The sequence below is a fragment of the Carex rostrata genome, unplaced genomic scaffold (assembly GCF_964058835.1).
Source record: "Carex rostrata unplaced genomic scaffold, lpCarRost1.2 SCAFFOLD_196, whole genome shotgun sequence".
NCBI classification, from domain to species: domain Eukaryota; kingdom Viridiplantae; phylum Streptophyta; class Magnoliopsida; order Poales; family Cyperaceae; genus Carex; species Carex rostrata.
The window spans coordinates 1-7,500 of record NW_027601185.1 but is presented as its reverse complement, the minus strand read 5'-3'; positions in this window follow the sequence as shown (position 1 = coordinate 7,500).

Sequence of the window (7,500 nt, the reverse complement as noted above, 5' to 3'; positions counted from 1 at the left end):
ACACCCGGTGTGGACCATTTCTCAAACTTCCGGATTGTACGCGATCCAAATTATGGATGTAGGCAAAAATTCAAATTTATTAAAAATATAAAATATGAAGTTTGGAGTTTGGAAAAAGAAAATTGGGTTGGACAATTTCGGATCTTATGCAAGTGGGTTGGACAATTTTTGGTCCAAATGAATTACAACCGTCCAAAGAGCCATTGAAACTCCAGTTTTTCCGGCTTGTAAAAATTCCCACTTTTTTCGGATTGGATGGTTCACACCCGGTGTGGACCATTTCTCAAACTTCCGGATTGTACGCGATCCAAATTATGGATGTAGGCAAAAATTCAAATTTATTAAAAATATAAAATATGAAGTTTGGAGTTTGGAAAAAGAAAATTGGGTTGGACAATTTCGGATCTTATGCAAGTGGGTTGGACAATTTCGGATCTTATGCAAGTTTGGAAAAAAATTGGAAGTTTGAAACCTGAAGTTCAACAAAAAAAACGGCGCAAAAATCAGCAAAGCGGGGGCAACTAAGCGGATGCGGCCAGCCGTCAGTGAAAAATGGCCCCAAAACTGAGCGCATGCGGCCAAGCGTCGGTGCAAAATGGCCCGAAAACAGTCCCGTCGGTGCCCCCGTCGGGCTAAAATGACCCGAAAACAGTTCAGCTGGGGAAAATTAAGCGGATCCGGCCAAGAGTCGGTGGAAATTGGCCCGAAAACAGCCCAGCGGCAAGCGGAAGCGGCTAACGTTGGGGAAAAGTGACCCGAAAACAGTTAAGCGGGGGAAAACTAAGCGGATGCGGCCACGCGTTGGGGAAAACAAAGCGGATCCGGCCCAGAGTCGGTGGAAATTGGCCCGAAAACAGTCCAGCGGCAAGCGGAAGCGGCTAACGTTGGGAAAAAGTGACCCGAAAACAGTTCAGCGGGGGAAAACTAAGCGGATGCGGCCACGCGTTGGGGAAAACTAAGCGGATACGGCCAAGTGTTGGAGAAAAATGGCCCGAAAACAGCCCAGCGGCAAGCGGAAGCGGCTAACGTTGGGGAAAAGTGACCCGAAAACAGTTAAGCGGGGGAAAACTAAGCGGATGCGGCCACGCGTTGGGGAAAACTAAGCGGATACGGCCAAGAGTCGGTGGAAATAGGCCCGAAAACAGTCCAGCGGCAAGCGGAAGCGGCTAACGTTGGGCAAAAGTGACCCGAAAACAGTTCAGCGGGGCAAATTTTTGAAATTTTTTTTGAAATTCTGAAATTTTTTTGAATTTTTGAAGTTTTTTTGGGTTTTTGGACTTTTTTTGAATTTTTGAAATTTTTGAATTTTTTTGAATTTTTTTGAATTTTTTGAATTTTTTTTGAATTTTTGAAATTTTTTTTTTTTTTTGAATTTATTTGATTTTATAAATTTTTTGTGATTTTTTGAGATTTTTTTGAATATTTTACATGGGTGATTTTGACTTGGGGGATTTTCAGGGGGTGGTAACCCTGGGCGTGGCTAGAGCCTCAAAATGCATATTCCCCTATAGGGGGGCAAGGTTTTCAAAAATGGGTGCCCCCTCATGTACACGCGCGTGGGTGTACATGGCCCCGTCGGTGCCAGCGTGGGTGGAAAATGGCCCGAAAACAGCCCAGCGGCAAGCGGAAGCGGCTAACGTTGGGCAAAACTGACCCGAAAGCAGTATAGCTTGGAAAATTAAGCGGATGCAGCCAATTGTTGGCGAAAACTAAGCGGATACGGCCAAGTGTCGGTGAAAAATGGCCCGAAAACAGTCCAGCGGCAAGCGGAAGCGGCTAACGTTGGGCAAAAGTGACCCGAAAACAGTTCAGCGGGGGAAAACTAAGCGGATGCGGCCACGCGTTGGGGAAAACTAAGCGGATACGGCCAAGTGTGGGGGAAAAATGGCCCGAAAACAGCCCAGCGGCAAGCGGAAGCGGCTAACGTTGGGCAAAAGTGACCCGAAAACAGTTCAGCGGGGGAAAACTAAGCGGATGCGGGCACGCGTTGGGGAAAACTAAGCGGATGCGGCCAAGTGTCGGTGGAAATTGGCCCGAAAACAGCCCAGCGGCAAGCGGAAGCGGCTAACGTTGGGCAAAAGTGACCCGAAAACAGTTCAGCGGGGGAAAACTAAGCGGATGCGGCCACGCGTTGGGGAAAACTAAGCGGATACGGCCAAGAGTCGGTGGAAATTGGCCCGAAAACAGTCCAGCGGCAAGCGGAAGCGGCTAACGTTGGGCAAAAGTGACCCGAAAACAGTTCAGCGGGGCAAAACTAGGCGGATGCGGCCACGCGTTGGGGAAAACTAAGCGGATACGGCCAAGCGTGGGTGGAAAATGGCCCGAAAACAGCCCAGCGGCAAGCGGAAGCGGCTAACGTTGGGCAAAAGTGACCCGAAAGCAGTATAGCTTGGAAAATTAAGCGGATGCGGCCAATTGTTGGCGAAAACTAAGCGGATACGGCCAAGTGTCGGTGAAAAATGGCCCGAAAACAGCCCAGCGGCAAGCGGAAGCGGCTAACGTTGGGCAAAAGTGACCCGAAAACAGTTCAGCGGGGGAAAACTAAGCGGATGCGGCCACGCGTTGGGGAAAACTAAGCGGATACGGCCAAGTGTGGGGGAAAAATGGCCCGAAAACAGTCCAGCGGCAAGCGGAAGCGGCTAACGTTGGGCAAAAGTGACCCGAAAACAGTTCAGCGGGGGAAAACTAAGCGGATGCGGGCACGCGTTGGGGAAAACTAAGCGGATGCGGCCAAGTGTCGGTGGAAATTGGCCCGAAAACAGCCCAGCGGCAAGCGGAAGCGGCTAACGTTGGGCAAAAGTGACCCGAAAACAGTTCAGCGGGGGAAAACTAAGCGGATGCGGCCACGCGTTGGGGAAAACTAAGCGGATACGGCCAAGAGTCGGTGGAAATTGGCCCGAAAACAGTCCAGCGGCAAGCGGAAGCGGCTAACGTTGGGCAAAAGTGACCCGAAAACAGTTCAGCGGGGCAAAACTAGGCGGATGCGGCCACGCGTTGGGGAAAACTAAGCGGATACGGCCAAGTGTGGGGGAAAAATGGCCCGAAAACAGCCCAGCGGCAAGCGGAAGCGGCTAACGTTGGGGAAAAGTGACCCGAAAACAGTTAAGCGGGGGAAAACTAAGCGGATGCGGCCACGCGTTGGGGAAAACTAAGCGGATGCGGCCAAGTGTCGGTGGAAATTGGCCCGAAAACAGCCCAGCGGCAAGCGGAAGCGGCTAACGTTGGGCAAAAGTGCCCCGAAAACAGTTCAGCGGGGGAAAACTAAGCGGATGCGGCCACGCGTTGGGGAAAACTAAGCGGATACGGCCAAGAGTCGGTGGAAATTGGCCCGAAAACAGTCCAGCGGCAAGCGGAAGCGGCTAACGTTGGGCAAAAGTGACCCGAAAACAGTTCAGCGGGGGAAAACTAAGCGGATGCGGGCACGCGTTGGGGAAAACTAAGCGGATGCGGCCAAGTGTCGGTGGAAATTGGCCCGAAAACAGCCCAGCGGCAAGCGGAAGCGGCTAACGTTGGGCAAAAGTGACCCGAAAACAGTTCAGCGGGGGAAAACTAAGCGGATGCGGCCACGCGTTGGGGAAAACTAAGCGGATACGGCCAAGAGTCGGTGGAAATTGGCCCGAAAACAGTCCAGCGGCAAGCGGAAGCGGCTAACGTTGGGCAAAAGTGACCCGAAAACAGTTCAGCGGGGCAAATTTTTGAAATTTTTTTTGAAATTTTTTTGAATTTTTGAAATTTTTGAAGTTTTTTTGGGTTTTTGGACTTTTTTTGAATTTTTGAAATTTTTGAATTTTTTTGAATTTTTTTGAATTTTTTGAATTTTTTTTGAATTTTTGAAATTTTTTTTTTTTTTTGAATTTATTTGATTTTATAAATTTTTTGTGATTTTTTGAGATTTTTTTGAATATTTTACATGGGTGATTTTGACTTGGGGGATTTTCAGGGGGTGGTAACCCTGGGCGTGGCTAGAGCCTCAAAATGCATATTCCCCTATAGGGGGGCAAGGTTTTCAAAAATGGGTGCCCCCTCATGTACACGCGCGTGGGTGTACATGGCCCCGTCGGTGCCAGCGTGGGTGGAAAATGGCCCGAAAACAGCCCAGCGGCAAGCGGAAGCGGCTAACGTTGGGCAAAACTGACCCGAAAGCAGTATAGCTTGGAAAATTAAGCGGATGCAGCCAATTGTTGGCGAAAACTAAGCGGATACGGCCAAGTGTCGGTGAAAAATGGCCCGAAAACAGTCCAGCGGCAAGCGGAAACGGCTAACGTTGGGCAAAAGTGACCCGAAAACAGTTCAGCTGGGGGAAATTAAGCGGAAGCAGCCAAGCGTTGGGGAAAACCAAGCGGATACGGCCAAGAGTCGGTGGAAAATGGCCCGAAAACAGTCCAGCGGCAAGCGGAAACGGCTAACGTTGGGACAAAGTGACCCGAAAACAGTTCAGCTGGGGAAAATTAAGCGGATGCAGCCAAGCGTTGGGGAAAACTAAGCGGATCCGGCCCAGAGTCGGTGGAAATTGGCCCGAAAACAGTCCAGTGGCAAGCGGAAGCGGCTAACGTTGGGCAAAAGTGACCCGAAAACAGTTCAGCGGGGGAAAACTAAGCGGATGCGGCCACGCGTTGGGGAAAACCAAGCGGATACGGCCAAGTGTTGGGGAAAAATGGCCCGAAAACAGCCCAGCGGCAAGCGGAAGCGGCTAACGTTGGGGAAAAGTGACCCGAAAACAGTTAAGCGGGGGAAAACTAAGCGGATGCGGCCACGCGTTGGGGAAAACTAAGCGGATGCGGCCAAGAGTCGGTGGAAATTGGCCCGAAAACAGTCCAGCGGCAAGCGGAAGCGGCTAACGTTGGGCAAAAGTGACCCGAAAACAGTTCAGCGGGGGAAAACTAAGCGGATGCGGCCACGCGTTGGGGAAAACTAAGCGGATACGGCCAAGAGTCGGTGGAAATTGGCCCGAAAACAGTCCAGCGGCAAGCGGTAGCGGCTAACGTTGGGCAAAACTGACCCGAAAACAGTTCAGCGGGGGAAAACAAAGCGGATGCGGCCACGCGTTGGGGAAAACTAAGCGGATACGGCCAAGTGTTGGGGAAAAATGGCCCGAAAACAGCCCAGCGGCAAGCGGAAGCGGCTAACGTTGGGCAAAAGTGATCCGAAAACAGTTCAGCGGGGGAAAACTAAGCGGATGCGGCCACGCGTTGGGGAAAACTAAGCGGATACGGCCAAGGGTCGGTGAAAAAGGGCCCGAAAACAGTCCAGCGGCAAGCGGAAGCCGCTAACGTTGGGCAAAAATGACCCGAAAACAGTCCAGCGGGGGAAAACTAAGCGGATGCGGCCAAGCGTTGGGGAAAACTAAGCGGATACGGCCAAGCGTCGGTGAAAAAGGCCCGAAAACAGTCCAGCGGCACGCCGAAGCGGCTAACGTTGGGCAAAAATGGCCAAAAGCGGTGGAGCAGGGCGGTCTGAATCTATGCATCCACATAAAATGGGGGGTAAACCTGGGGGATTTCCAGGGGGTGGTAACCCTGGGCGTGGCTGGAGACCCAAAATGCATATTCCCCTATAGGGGGGAAGGATTTTTGGAACAGGCAGCCCCTCATGTACATGCCAAGCGGGGTGTACATGGCCCCTGTGGGTGCCTCCGTCGGTGTAAAATGGCCCGAAAAACAAGATTATGTTACCCGAAGACACGATTATGTTACCGAAAAAACACGGTTGAGCGGGGGCAGTAAGCACGGTTGAGCGGGGGCAAAAAACACGGTTGAGCGGGGCAAAAAACACGGTGCAGCGGGGACAAAAGACACGATTTTGTTACCGAAAAACACGGCCCGTCGGGGGCAAGGAACACGAATATGTTACCGAAAAACACGGACCACGCGGGTTGAAATCCCCAGCCGTAGAGCCGGCGAAACACGGTGGGGCAGGGCGTCTAAGCGTGGAGGCGCCCGTAAGACCGATGCGGGTTGAAATCCCCAGCCGTAAAGCCGGCGAAAAGCGGTCGGGCAGGGTGACTCCGCGTGGAGTTTCGCCCGTAAGGCCGATGCGGGTAGCCGCGCGGGTTGAAATCCCCAGCCGTAAAGCCGGTGAAACACGGTTCATTGGGGCGCCTAAGCGTGGAGGCGCCCCGCAGAGACCGAGCGGGTTGAAATCCCCAGCCGTAAAGCCGGCGAAACACGGTTCATTGGGGCGCCTAAGCGTGGAGGCGCCCCGCAGAGACCGAGCGGGTTGAAATCCCCAGCCGTAAAGCCGGCGAAACACGGTTCATTGGGGCGCCTAAGCGTGGAGGCGCCCGCAGAGACCGAGCGGGTTGAAATCCCCAGCCGTAAAGCCGGCGAAACAAGTTCGGGCAGGGCGACTCCGCGTGGAGTTTTGCCCGTAAGACCGATGCGGGTAGCCGCGCGGGTTGAAATCCCCAGCCGTAAAGCCGGCGAAACACGGTTCATTGGGGCGCCTAAGCGTGGAGGCGCCCCGCAGAGACCGAGCGGGTTGAAATCCCCAGCCGTAAAGCCGGCGAAACAAGTTCGGGCAGGGCGACTCCGCGTGGAGTTTCGCCCGTAAGACCGATGCGGGTAGCCGCGCGGGTTGAAATCCCCAGCCGTAAAGCCGGCGAAACACGGTTCATTGGGGCGCCTAAGCGTGGAGGCGCCCCGCAGAGACCGAGCGGGTTGAAATCCCCAGCCGTAAAGCCGGCGAAACACGTTCGGGCAGGGTGTCTAAGCGTGGAGGCGCCCGTAAGACCGATGCGGGTAGCCGTGCGGGTTGAAATCCCCAGCCGTAAAGCCGGCGAAACACGGTTGAGCAGGGCGCCTAAGCGTGGAGGCGCCCTGCAGTGACCGAGCGGGTTGAAATCCCCAGCCGTAAAGCCGGCGAAACACGGTTCATTGGGGCGCCTAAGCGTGGAGGCGCCCCGCAGAGACCGAGCGGGTTGAAATCCCCAGCCGTAAAGCCGGCGAAACACGTTCGGGCAGGGCGACTCCGCGTGGAGTTTCGCCCGTAAGACCGATGCGGGTAGCCGCGCGGGTTGAAATCCCCAGCCGTAAAGCCGGCGAAACACGGTTCATTGGGGAGCCTAAGCGTGGAGGCGCCCCGCAGAGACCGAGCGGGTTGAAATCCCCAGCCGTAAAGCCGGCGAAACACGTTCGGGCAGGGCGTCTAAGCGTGGAGGCGCCCGTAAGACCGATGCGGGTAGCCGTGCGGGTTGAAATCCCCAGCCGTAAAGCCGGCGAAACACGGTTGAGCGGGGCGCCTAAGCGTGGAGGCGCCCCGCAGTGACCGAGCGGGTTGAAATCCCCATCCGTAAAGCCGGCGAAACACGGTTGAGCGGGGTGCCTAAGCGTGGAGGCGCCCCGCAGAGACCGATGCGGGTTGAAATCCCCAGCCGTAAAGCCGGTGAAACACGATCGGGCAGGGCGTCTAAGCGTGGAGGCGCCCGTAAGACCGATGCGGGTAGCCGCAAGGGTTGAAATCCCCAGCTGTAAAGCCGGCGAAACACGGTTGAGCGGGGCGCCT